Here is a 13,419-nt window from a genome sequence, read left to right on the forward strand (position 1 = left end):
GTCTTACAGTGTAGTCTAGGCTGGCCTCAAATGTCTATTACTGGCCTCAAACTTGCAGCGATCCTCCTGTCTCAGCCTCCAGAGTGCTGGACTTGTAGGTGTGTGCCACCACACTCAGCCTCTCCTTTAGCTTTTAAATATTCTATTGCTACTATCTCTCTTTTATTCTGTTCTTTAAATTATTTACATTTTGAGTTTCTCATATAAGAGCAACCGTGTGACATTTAACCTTCTGTGTCCGATTTGTTTCACAGCATCAGAGTCTGAAAATCCATTCATTTTCTTACAAACAGCTCAGATGTGCATGGCTGAGTAACTCCCCATTGTGTATATTTTCCATGTTTCCTTCATTCATCCATTGATGGAGCTCTAAGCTGTTTCCATAATTTAGTTATTGTGAATTGCACCATTATAAACATAGTTCTGCATGCATCCCTATAATACAATTTCTTTAACTCTTTCTGGGAGCTATCCAGAAGATACAACACTGAGTGAAATGGAATTTCTGTTTTTAGATTTTTGGGGAATCTCCATACCGATTTTCATAGTGGTTGTGCTAGTTTATATCCCTGCTGACAGGGTAGAAGTTTTCCTCTTCCCCCACCATCTTACCAGAATCTGTTGTTTTCTGAGTCCTTAAGGACAGCCATTCTTACTGGGATGAGATTGAATCTCAGTGCTGTTTTGATTTGCATTTCCCTAAAGGCCAAAAATGATGGTCATTTTTTGATGTACTTAATCATTTGTACTTTTTTTGAGAAGTATCTGTTCATTTCAAATGACCTTTTTTTTTTTTTTTAATTCTTTTTATTTTTTTCTGGTACCGGGAATCGAACTCACAATGTTGTGCTTGCCAGGCAGGCGCTGTGCCACTGAGCTAAACCCCCAGCCCCCAAATGACCATTTTTTTGATGGGGTCTTTTTTTTTTTTTTTTTCCCAGCACCAGGAATCGAACTCACGACCTCATGCTTGCTAGGCAGATGCTGTGTCACTGAGCTAAGTCCCTAGCTCCCAGTCTTTTGTTTTTGATGGTCTAATTTTTTTGAATTCTTTCTATAGTCTAGATATTAGTCCTTTATTACAGGGAGATGTGGCAAAGATTTTCTTTCCTGTCTGTAAGTTGTCTTTTTACTCTGTCAGTTTTTTTCCTTTGCATGCAGAAGCTTTTTAAATTTAATGTAATCTTAATTGTTTTTTCTTAGAATTATTTCTTGTGGAATTGGGTTCCATTCAGAAAATCCTTGCCTTAACCTGCATCTTCTAGTAGTTTACCTATTTTTATCTTCCAGCAGATTCAGTGTTTCTGTTTATACATCTAGGACTTTGATCCATTTTGATTTGATTTTAGCACATGGTGAGAGATATGGGTCTAGATTCATTTTTCTGCACATGAGTAACCAGTTTTCCCAGCACCATTTGTTAAAGAGGCTGTCTTTTTTTTTTTTTTTTTTTTTTTTAAAGAGGCTGTCTTTTCTCCAGCATGCATTTTTAGCCCCTTTGCCAAAGATCACATGGGGCTGTTTCTCTGTCTTGTCTTCTATTCCACTGGCCTATGTCTGTTTTTGTGCCAGTGCCATGCTGTTTTTATTTTATTTTATTTTATCTTTTTGAGACAGGGTCTCGCTATGCAGTTCAGGCTGCCCTTGAGCTCACTTTGTAGCCCAGGCTGGTCTCTAACTCACAACAATCCTCCTGCCTCAGCCTCCCGAGTGCTGGGATTACAGGCGTGCGCCACCACACCCGGAAATTCATTCAACTGTTTGTATCTTCTTCAAGTCATTGGATATCTTATTAACTGAAACGTTTAGCTGCTTATTTACATCCTCTTTGAGAACACTGAACATCATATGCATTTGCTCATTTGTTTTTCTTTGATCTCTTCTAACATTTTGACCATTTTGTTTTTTAGTTCTTTGCCTGAAACTTCCTCCACTTCGGTGCCCAGGACAGCACCTTCTCAGGATTTGTGAATTTTTCTGAGGCATCTTATGGCCTTTTTTTCTCATGGTTTTTGTGTTTCTGTGTTGAACGTTGTAGTTGGGCTGCAAAGCTCTCCCCCCACATTATTGACCCTCAGCACAACCGCTGGTTATATCTATGTGCAAAGAACCCACCATGTATTGACATACAAGTTAGGAGCTTGGTTAGCAAGTTTTCAGTAACCCACAGTAACTGACAAGGTTGGTGATTGTACAAACAGAGCCGGGTGTCCTGGCGCATGGCTGTAATCCCACCACTCAGGAGGCTGAGGCAGGAGGATTGCCACACACACACACACACACACACACACACAAACACAGAGAGAAAGGGAGCCAGAACATAGAAGATAAATGAAAAGAATAAATAAAAGAAAAATTGAGGTAAGAGATACTAAAGAGGAAAAGAAAGAGGCTAAAAAGAAACAAAAAGAGACAACAAAGAAAAAATAGTTTTTGTTATTTTTATGCTCATAAGTTGAGAAGATATGTTTGGGGGCAGAGGAACAACATAGAGGAAGGAATTTACAAGTGGAAAGTAATGCCGTCCTTGTGGAGACTGTACCCAGTTTATAAAGAGGCAGAAATCCTGTGTGAGAGACCTAGGCAACCACCTTCAGTGAGGGAGAACCTGAAGGTCCATGTAAAACACCACAGGAACACAAATGGTCTTCAGTGTGGACGCACAGTTGCTCATAAACATATTCTCACATTTACTCTGAAATGGGAAAAAAAGGAAAATTAAGCTTTTATACTACGGGAAGAAAAGGAAAATTAAGCTTTTATACTAGTTTTTCACATACAAGAAAAGAAAGGGGAGGGTGAGGAAAGACAGGGGGGAGGGACTTGAAGCGGATAGTGAGAGGGGACAAGGAGATTCAGTCTGATTAATGACCCAGCAGAAGCACTGATTTTAGAAGCCCTGTGAAACAACACTCAGAGCTGGGCATGGTGGTGCATCCCTGTAATCCCAGCACTCAGGAGGCTGAGGCGGGAGGATTACTGCGAGTTCAAAGCCAGTTTGGGCTACAAAATGAGTTCAAGGGTAACCTGAACTGCATAGTGAAACCTTGTCTCAAAAAGACAAAAAAACAGACCAGGGCTGGGGATTTAGCTCAGTGGCACAGCGCCTGCCTGGCAAGTGTGAGGTCGTGAGTTTGATTCCCGGTACCGAAAAAAAAAAAAAAAAAAAAAAAAAGTGTTAAACCAAACCAAAACAAAACCAACACTTGGAGAGGGGCAGCCTAATGTGAGATGTTGAGATCGTATAGTATTTAGATTAATCTGAATGGTTTATCTATAAAAGAGAAGAATGTAGCTGGGAAGCGGGGGAAAGTAAAAATTAAAAAATAAAGGGGTGGAGCCAAGAGATAGAAGATATGATGGGGAGAAATAGTGAGGTTGAGGAAAGGGTGAGATTGTCGATGGAGGTGGAAGAACACATGAAGCAGTGGTATCAACTGTTGAACCAGCAGTCAGGAAGGGCCAGGAGCTTCGAAGTGGGCATGTGTGTCTTTGCTTCGTGGCATGTGTTACAACAGTAGAAAATGTACACACATAGTGATAAGCCTGCACACCTATGTGCACGGGCCACTCAACAAATCAAACTAGAAAGAGAGAGAAACATGAAACAAAGCACCTACAAGGGTGGCCCAGGCCTCTGGCGGTCTCAATACCGTGTGCTTCCGCTTCTAGAGGCTGCCCCAGTTCCCGGCTGAGAATCTACCCGGGACTCTGCCCTTTGCTCGGTTCTGCGCAGTTCACCTCCGACAGCTCCTGTGCTCCTGTTTGCGGTTCTGTCCCAATTCCACACAGCCTTTCTCGGGCCAGCAGCCTGAGTCCCTGTGATCAAGCGGAGGCGGTGAACCCGCGGGCTCCCGGTGCCCTCTGACCGCTCCTCTCTGTCCTCTGCTCCTGGGTCAGAGCAGCACTCCTGATGCGGTTTCCATCTGACCTGGGATTTTAGTGGCTTTGAGGGCCCGAAGGAAGCAACTTCCACAGGCGCTTGTCTGGACGGTGTTCCCCACCCACAGGGATCATGCACCCCAGTTGTTCATCTGCACGAAGACTCTGCTTCCAGCCTTAGAATTCAGCGGTGTTTAGGGCTCCGGGGAAGAGACGGGTTCTGTGTGAATTGAGTAGGAGTTGGGGGGCAGTGGTCAGGAGCTCCCAGGGACACAGAGCTCAGTGGAATTTAGGGGTGGCGGGTGCTGCTCCAGTGTCTTCTTCACCCCCAGATCCCATCATTTGCAGTCCCTGCAAGCCCTTGCAGCTGCAAACTCAGTCACTGCCCTCTGCGTGAGTCTCTGCCGTGCTTTCCTTAGTGGACAGCCCCGAGGAGGTCTGTCTCGGAACCTCTCACTCTCCGGGCTCCATCCCCGTCCCTGGGCGTTAGGACGGCAGGCGCTGGGTGTTGGGTGCTAGGCTGATCGGCAGCCTGGCCCCCACTGCTGCACCCAATTCCTTCCCTCGAGGGGATTTGAACTTATCGGCAGGCGGGAGTTCACTGGATCTGGATCGTAAGCAGTGCCTGGCATGAGAAGTGGCCCTGTGTCTTATTCTAAACACCCCTGCTGCTGGCTTTTATCTGACGGGCTTTTGCTTTGAGCTGCCCTCCCCTGCTTGGGTGTTGTTCTGCCGTCTCTACCCTCCCCTGCCCTCCTCCTCCCCAGAGCGGGTTTTTAGTTCACTCCGGCCTGCCTGGAGCCCACGCATGGATTTATCTCTTTGCTCTTGAATTCCACAGAAGACTATAAATCATAGCGTTCTGGCTTCCAGCATTCCCAGCGATCCCTGTGGATCTCATATGCAGGTTGCAGGGTGACCAGGCTTTGGCAGAGCCACAGGGCTCCAGAGGGGAGACATCTTGTTGCCTACTTTCACAAGGGAGAAAAATGTTCCATTTTAATGCAGGTTAGTAAAATTAAGATGTCATCATGTTTTCAAATTCACAGAACTCGTGGACTGCATCCATGGCTGTGCACTCCAGTTAAGCTCAGTGGAAGGTGAGGGATGGCCGCATCATCTCGGATTACCAGGGCAGGAGGATTACAGACACCCAGTGAAGCACCAGCTTGGGAGCCCGATTCTGAAGCTGGGTGTCTGGATCCAGAAGCCTGCTGCTGCTCTCCTGAACAGATGGGGGCTGGGGATTTAGCTCAGCAGCACAGTGCCTGCCTGGCAAGGGCAAGGTCGTGAGTTCGATTCCCGTACCGGAAAAACAAACAAACAAACAAATAAAAAACACACACACACACACACAAAAACCAGAAAGCGCCCTTGGCTGTTGCAGAGCATCTGATATGTTCACAGTGACGTCCAACCTCTCACTCAAGGCTGTGACTGAACTGTGCTCTGCAGATTGTTGGGAGCAACTGACACTGGGAATCCTTCCTGAGAAGAACATCCCACCTGAGACCATTCCAGTCATTAGTTGCTAGGCAATCCTGTGTTTCATGACATGAACCTTGTCAAAAGTATAAATAAATGACCCTATTGTTGTGGCTCAGTTTCTCTTCTCCCATCCAGAAAGAGAAATCCACCTGCCTCAGCTTTCGTCTCTTTGTCTATTTTTCTAAATCCCTTTGCCATTTTTCACTGAGAGCTGTGCCAGGTCATGGCACCAAGTGGCTCCTGGACAGCTGATGTACCCTACCTTAGGAGCCTCCCTCCCTGAGCTGGGGATCTGACCTGGGGCCTCTAGACAAGTGCTCTGCTACTGACCTCCACCTCCAGCTCGGATACTTTTTAAAAAATTTACTCCAAAATTGATTTCATCTTCATTCTAATATTCACATTTCATATCAAACCACCTGTTAGTCAGTTTTCCATACATCCACTCAAACATGTAACCATATAAATGTAATAAGCTGGGCATGGTGGTGCATGCCTGTAACCCCAGCACTTGGGAGGCTGAGGCAGGAGGACTGCTGGGAGTTTGAGGCCAGCCTGGGCTACAAAATGAGCTCAAGGGCAGCCTGAGCTGCATAGCGAGACCCTGCCTCAAAAACAAAACAAAATAAAACAAAACTAAAGTGTGATAAAAATATGGTGAATGTTTAAGTTAAAAAAATCACTAGAGTAGAAAACATATTGTCATATTCCACCCTCAAAATCCTCCTTCTCACTTTGAGCACCCTTATCCCACTGTTCTTGCCATGTTCTGAAGCAGCTCTGGAAGTCCTCTTTTGTGAGTGTTAGTTGTATGGTCATGGTTGCCTTAATGTCCTCAGTTGAGTCAAAATACGTAATTTCTTTTGCTTTAAATTAAAGAAAATATTAGTACATGTTTGCAATATGTAATGATTATGTTCATTGTGGGGAGACGGTACATGCACATCACACATCTTTTCACTTCCCTTCTCTCCTCTCCTGCCTCCCCCATCTCTCGATCCCTTCCCTTTTGCAAAGACCTAGCTCTCTGCTTCCTATTACTTATCTTTTGTTTTGTTCTTCAAATCATTTATACTTTGGGTTTCTCATATATCAACAAAACCACGCAACATTTAAGCTTGTGTGTCTAATTCATTTCACTCAACATTATGGTCTCAAGGTGCATCCATTTTCCCACAAATCCATCGGTTTTATCTTTCTTTATGGCAGAATAGTACTCCACTGTGTATAAAAACCACATTTTCTTTATCCATTTTTCTAGCTGATGGATGTATAGGCTGCCTCTGAGATGTGGCTATTGTGACTTATGCTGCTATAAACATTGGTAAAATGTTTCACTGTAAGATGATGTCTTTAACTCTTTTGGGAAGAAGCCCAAAGGGAATACCTGGGTCTAATGGAATGTCTAGTTTTAGTTTTTTGAGGCATTTCCATTCTGATTTCCATGGTAGCTGTATGAGTTTACATTCCTACCTATAATGTGGAATGGTCCTTTTCCCCCCATGGCCTCACCAGCCTTTGTTGTTGTTTGATTTCTTGATGATAGCCATTCTTCCTGGAGTGAGATGGAATCTCAGTGTTGTTTCAATTTGCATTTTTCTAGTGGCCATTAGAATGTTCTAATCAACATTTTTTCCCTATATTTATTGGCCATTTGTACTTCTCCTGAAAAGTGCCTATTCATTTCTGTTGCCCATTTTTTAATTGGGTCTTACTTGGAAGCATCTAATTTTTTTGAATTTTACATATATGTGTTCTAGATATTAGTCCTCTGAGGAATCAGTGGCAAATTTTTTTTTGTCTTTTTGAGACAGGGTCTCGCTATGCAGTTCAGGATGGCATTGCGCTCACTTTGTAGCCCTGGCTGGTCTTGAACTCACAACGATCCTCCTGCCTCAGCCTCCCAAGTGCTGGGATTACAGGTGTGAGCCACTATGCCTGGCTGCATCTTCTTTTCTGTTGATTGATGTGTCTGTTTTTGTGCCAATATCATGCAAGTTTTTTTTTTTTTTTTAATTCACTATAGGTTTATAATATAACTTGAAATCCAGGGTTGTTGTACCTCCTGCTTTGTTCTCATTGCCCAGGATTGCTTTTGCTATTTTGAGTGTCTTCTGATGCTATATAAATTTTGTGATTTTTTTCTAGTTCTGTGAGGTATACTGTTGGTATTTCAGTTGGGGTTGCTTTAAATCCTTTTATCAGTTTTGGTAATATGGCCATTTTGACAATATTGCTTCTGCCTACTCAAGAACAAAGAATGTCTCTGCCTTTTCTAATGTCCTCTTTGATCTCCTTTTGCAGAATACTATATTTTTCATTATAGAAGTCTTTCACTTTCTGTGTTAGGTTAATTCCTAGGTAATATTTCTTGAAGTTACTGTGAATGGCATTGTTTTCCTAGTTTCTTTCTCAGTATGTTTATTATTGGTGTCCACGAATGCTATTGATTTTTATGTTGATTTTGTATCCTGCTACCTTTTTGAATTAGTTTATTAGTTCTAAGAGTCTTTTGGTTGAACATTTTTGGTTTACTGTGTAAAGGATCATGTCATTTGGCAAGGATACTTTGACTTCTCTTCCTAAATGTGTCCTTTTTATTTTTTTCTCCTGACCAATGGCTTTGCTAAATTTTGAGTAGTATAATGAACAGGAGTGGTGATGGTGATATTTTTTGTCCTCTTCCCAATTTGAAAGGAAAAACTTTCAGTTTTTCTCCATTTAATACGCTGTTGACAGTAGGTTTGTCATAAATGGCTGTTATCAAATTGAAGTAAGGTCCTCTTATCCCTTTTTTCTTCAGAGTTTTTATCATGAATAGATGTTGAATTTCTAGCATAATTAAAGGAAATCAAGTCATTTCACTATGTAGGACTTGTATTCTGGCCAATTTTTGAAGTGTGCAGTTTATCTTTGACTCCTGGTTCTCAGATTTGAAATGTCTGATACCAACAATATGATTCCCTACCCCACTCATAATTGCAGTTGTGATTTCCATGATTGCTCATTATCACTTTTTCTTTTTTTTTTTTTTTTTTTTTGTTTTTTTCCGGTACCGGGAACCGAACTCACGACCTTGCACTTGCCAGGCAGGTGCTTTTGCCGCTGAACTAAATCCCCAGCCCCTATCACTTTTTCTTTTTCTCCTCTTTTTTCTCAGATTATGACAGAGTCTGTATTTTCTACTGTTTTGACAGAAAAAAATGATCTCCCAGTCTTCTGTGTCAGTGTGTGTTGGTTCTTATATTCTAGACTCCATGGAAACAATGTCCTGTGGCTGAACTTGGGACACTTAAACCTTGAATCAGGTGTTTTTCCTTCCTTTTTATTTTTACCAAAACCTGCAGCGAATCACACCTGGGAGCCACCACGCTCACCCTGCTATTCTGCCTGCTCAGAGTGAAGTCAGCACCTCGAGGGCCCAGCACCCACAGGAACACCTGGCCGTGGGGAAGTCTTCAGTGGGGAAGAGCCAAGTTTCGTCATGGAGTCTAGGCCTCCCAAGTGCATTCTGGGAGATACCAGCTTTTGCTCACCACCATGGACGGGATCTGACAACCAAGGTTCACGACGTGATTAACACAGCCCACTTTCCTACCTCAGGCAGTGTGCATTCAGAGCGGTGGGGGCTTCTCCCACACTCTTAGTTCATCAGGGGTGTTGGGGACTCAGTAACCTTGCAAAACTGTCCTCTCCGTAAGCTTCTCCACTTGGACTGGATCCTCACTTCCCTTTCAAGTTAACTCTAAATCATTTGTGTCCTCACTTGACCGCTTGTGCATACCTTTCTTACAACACTGATGAGACTGAGGCCTTACAGCTGTGCATTCAAAAGTTAAATTTTAAAAACTTATGTCTGCCGCCCTACACTTGACAGTTCCCTAAATATGTATAAACTTTCCTGATGAGGATGGTGGTGATATTAACAAAGGGGTTTATCTGATAGGATATTAAATGTGCCAATAATGAGGGCTGGGCGTTGTGGTGCACACCTGTAATTCCCAGCACTCAGGAGACTGAGGCAGGAGGATCGCCGTGAGTTTGAGGCCAGCCTGGGCTACTGTCATGGTTTGTGTCTGGATGTCCCCCCAAAGCCTCATGCAGTCATGGGGTGGGCTTCTAAAGTTTGTGATTGATCCATGACCCAATGTTAGGATTATGGTGTGAGTGCTACATTCACCCTGGGGCAGGGAGCCTGTATACAATGTAAGGGAGGGAAAGAGCCTTGCTTTCTGCCGTTCTTCCCTTTTTGCTCTTGCTGCTTTTGCTGTTTTCCGCCACCATGAACTGTTGGTCTCTGCCATGTGCCACTCTGTCTTGGAGACAGCTGATTATAGACTGAAACCTCCACAAACTGTGAGGTAAACAAATCTTTCCTTCTTTAATTTTGGGCATTAGTTATTTTGTCCCAACAATGAGAGAAAATTAACCAAGACAGTTACATAGTGAGTTCAAGGACAGCCTGGACTCTGTAGGGAAACTCTGTCTCAAATAAAAAAAAGTGCCACTATTTGGAAAATGTGCATAATCAATGAACCTAGGTTTTCTAAGAGGAAAATGAGTGCTATTACAAAATCCCACGTGAGTAAGGAATCCATTCAGCAAGATCAACTGATGGATTTGAATGTAACAGTACATGAAAAGTTCCTTGACTCAGTTTAAGAAACAATAGTTTGAGATTGGGTGGAGTATTTAAGTAGAATAGTCATATCATCTATAAGACTATTAAAATCCTCCTCTATTTTCAACCAACTTTCTCTTTGAAGCTATATTTTCTTTTTTTTGGTTTTGGTTTTTCTCCGGTACTGGGAACCGAACTCACGACCTTGCTCTTGCCAGGCAGGCGCTTTGCCGCTGAGGTAAATCCCCAACCCCTATATTTTCTTTTTATACTTTAATCCTGGCAACATATTGCAAAGGATCAAGTGCAGCAGCACCTATCTTTCTTTCAGCCAGACATTAAGAGATTACAAAAGGGTAAAACAATGTATTTCACTTTATTTATTTATGTTTTGAGACAGGGTTTCACTATGCAGTTCAGGCTGGTCTTGAACTCACCATGTAGCCTAGGCTAGCCTTGAACTTGAGGTGATCCTCCTGCCTCAGCCTTCCAAGTGTTGAGATTATAGGTATGTGCCACCATGCCTGGCAAACAACGCAATTCTTCTTATTTTTGTTTTCAAATAAATTCTTTACTTTTCATTAAAATATTTTATTTATGTTAAGTTATAATGGGCTTATAATTGCTATTTTAAATTTTTATTAGCACAAGTTTACAGTACCTAGTGATTACATTCACTGTGGGGAATTCATACACGTGTATAACATATCTCATTTCCCCCCTTCTTTTATAACCCCTTTTTAATACATTTTTTGCCAGCATCAGATTCATTTATGTCCTTTTCAAATTAGTTATCATAAACACAGATTAACCGCCAGACTAACAGGCTGAAAACCATATAAAACACATAAGGCAGATAATTGCTATTTTTAATGAATAATAAACATCTAAATTGTTTTAATTTCTAGTAAGGTTAGTATTGATTATAGATTTATATTAACACTTCAACCAAAAAGATTAACTCAAGGTAAACTTTCTTTGGGATACTTGTTATTTTTCACAATGAAAAATGTTCTCAAGACAGGACAGTTTGGCACCTGGTGCTCTAAGCTATCGACAGCAGCAGAGGAATGTAATGTGACAGGAGGGACAGTAACCAGACACATCAGCAGGGTGTTTAGGAGAGCTTGTCTGCTCTCTGAGACTACAGCGCACCGAACCACACTTTCAATCCCTCTTTTTCAGGTTTTGGTTATTGTTCCCGGCTAGTGTCGCTGTGAGTTAAAAAGTAGAACTGAGAGGACAGAAAGAAAACTGCCTTTTTCAAATTTCTTCTGCTTTCATCCAGCAAATTTTCTCTGGGCAGATACAGCTTTGGCTTAAACAACACCCCTTTAAGTATTCATTGTGGAAGAGTTCAATTCATTTCCCAACACAACAGCCTAGCGCTTTGCTAGGTCTGTGACTCTGTTGTTTTTGGTTTTGTTCTGTAGATAATGTTATTTACCCATATGCTGGAATGTGTTTGTCATTCCAGTAGGTCTAGGTGACTTTCCTCAGAAGGCACACGCCGTAAAACAAAGCAAAACAAAACGTCAGTGGTGGTAGAAAAAAATGCAAGATTCTGTGCAGTGCTGAGTGCATAGGAGGTGCCACCTGCTAGCTGTGAGACTTGATTTTTTTTGGTTTTTGGTTTTTGGTTTTTGCAGCAGGGTTTCAGTATGAAGATCAGGCTGGCCTTGAACTCGTGACGATCCTCCTGGCTCAGCCCCCATTGAACGGTACGTTTATTACAGCTGATGAACTTATGCAAGCGGATGCAACATTCTCATCCAGCGTTGCTAGTTTACATTTGGGTTCATGCGTAGTGTTGTACATTCTATAGGTTTCGACACATGTGAGGATGTGTACCCAACACCCCTAAACCCAGGTAAGCACTGATCTTTTCAATGTCATCATGGTTTTGCCTTCTGGAGAAAGTGGTGCTGTTGGAACTGCACTGGATATACCCTTTACAGATTGGCTTCCTTCTGTTGGTAAAATGTATTTATTGTTTCTTTATGGTTTTTCATGGCTTAGTAGCTCATCTGCTCTAGAACTAAATAATCTGCCGTCTGGAGGTAGCACAGTCTATTTACCCGCTTACTGAAGAACACCTTAGTCACTTTCAAGTTTTAGCAGTTATGAATAACGCTGGTGTAAACACTTACACGCAGGTATTTTGTGTGGTCATAACTTTGCAACTCCTTAGGTACATATTAAGGAAATGATAGCTGGGTCATATGGTAAAGGTGTTTCCTTTGTAAGAAACGGTTTTCCGAATGGCTCTCCTATTTTTGCATTTCCATGGGCACTGACGTGGGTTCCTGCTGCTCCAAGTCCATTCTGATTAGGTGTGTAGTCTATTGTTGTTTCAATTTGCATTTCTTAGATGACATGCGTATGATGTACAGCACCTTTCATATGCTTGTCATCTATGTGTCTTCTTTAGCCAGGTATCCATTAAGGTCTCTGGCCTATTTTTTAATTGGTTATTTGCTTCCTTGTTATTAAGATCTAAGAGTTTTGTTTTGTTTTGATTCCTTTTGTGTTTTGAAACAGGGTCTTGATATGTAGTTCTGTAGCCCAGGCTGGCCTCAAACTCATGGTGATCTGCCTGCCTCAGCCCCTGGAGGGCTGGGATTACAGGCATGTATCATTATTACTGACTTAAGTTCTAAGAGTATTTATTTATTTGTTTATAGACAGGGTCTTACTATGTAGTTCAGGCTCATCTTAAACTCACTCTGCAGTCCAGGCTGGCTTCGAACTCATAGCAATCCTCCTGCCTCAGTCTCATAGTGCTGAGATTACAGGTGTGTGCCACCATGCCCTGCCAGTTTTAAGAGCTGTTAAAGAGTGTTTTTTTTTTTTTTTATGTTGAATCAGCCTTGCTTATCTTATATAAACCTGCTTGGTTATGGTACATAATTCTAATAAGACCATCAAAGGCATTCTTTATTTCTGTTACAGTATTTTTCATCACTAGCATTTCTTTTTGGTTCCTTCTTAGAATTTCCACCTCTCTGCTTACACTGCCCACCTATCCTTCATGCTGTTTATTTGATCCCTCAGAGTACCACATACACCATAGCTGTTTTATTTATTCACTTAGCAGTACTGGGGATCAGACCCAGGGCCTCATGCATGCTAAACACATCCTTTGTCTCTGAGGTTCACTCTCAGAGCCCTAATCATAGTTGTTTTAAATTCCTGGTCTGATAATTTCAGCATCCCTATCCTCTGATGTCGGCTCTGTTTCTTCATATTGTTTTTTTATTTTATTGTAGGATGCTTTGTATTTTTTTTTTGATAGAAGGCTGTCACATACTGGGTAAGAGGTGTGTGGTGGTGGTAAGGTACGAGGGAGGGGACACATTCCCCAGCGCTATGCTTAGGTCTCAGTCCTTCAGCGAAGCTGGATCTCTGGACTGTGAAGCTCACTTGTG

Source organism: Chinchilla lanigera, unplaced genomic scaffold, assembly GCF_000276665.1.
Source record: "Chinchilla lanigera isolate Chin_1 unplaced genomic scaffold, ChiLan1.0 scaffold00001, whole genome shotgun sequence".
Taxonomy (NCBI): Eukaryota; Metazoa; Chordata; class Mammalia; order Rodentia; family Chinchillidae; genus Chinchilla; species Chinchilla lanigera.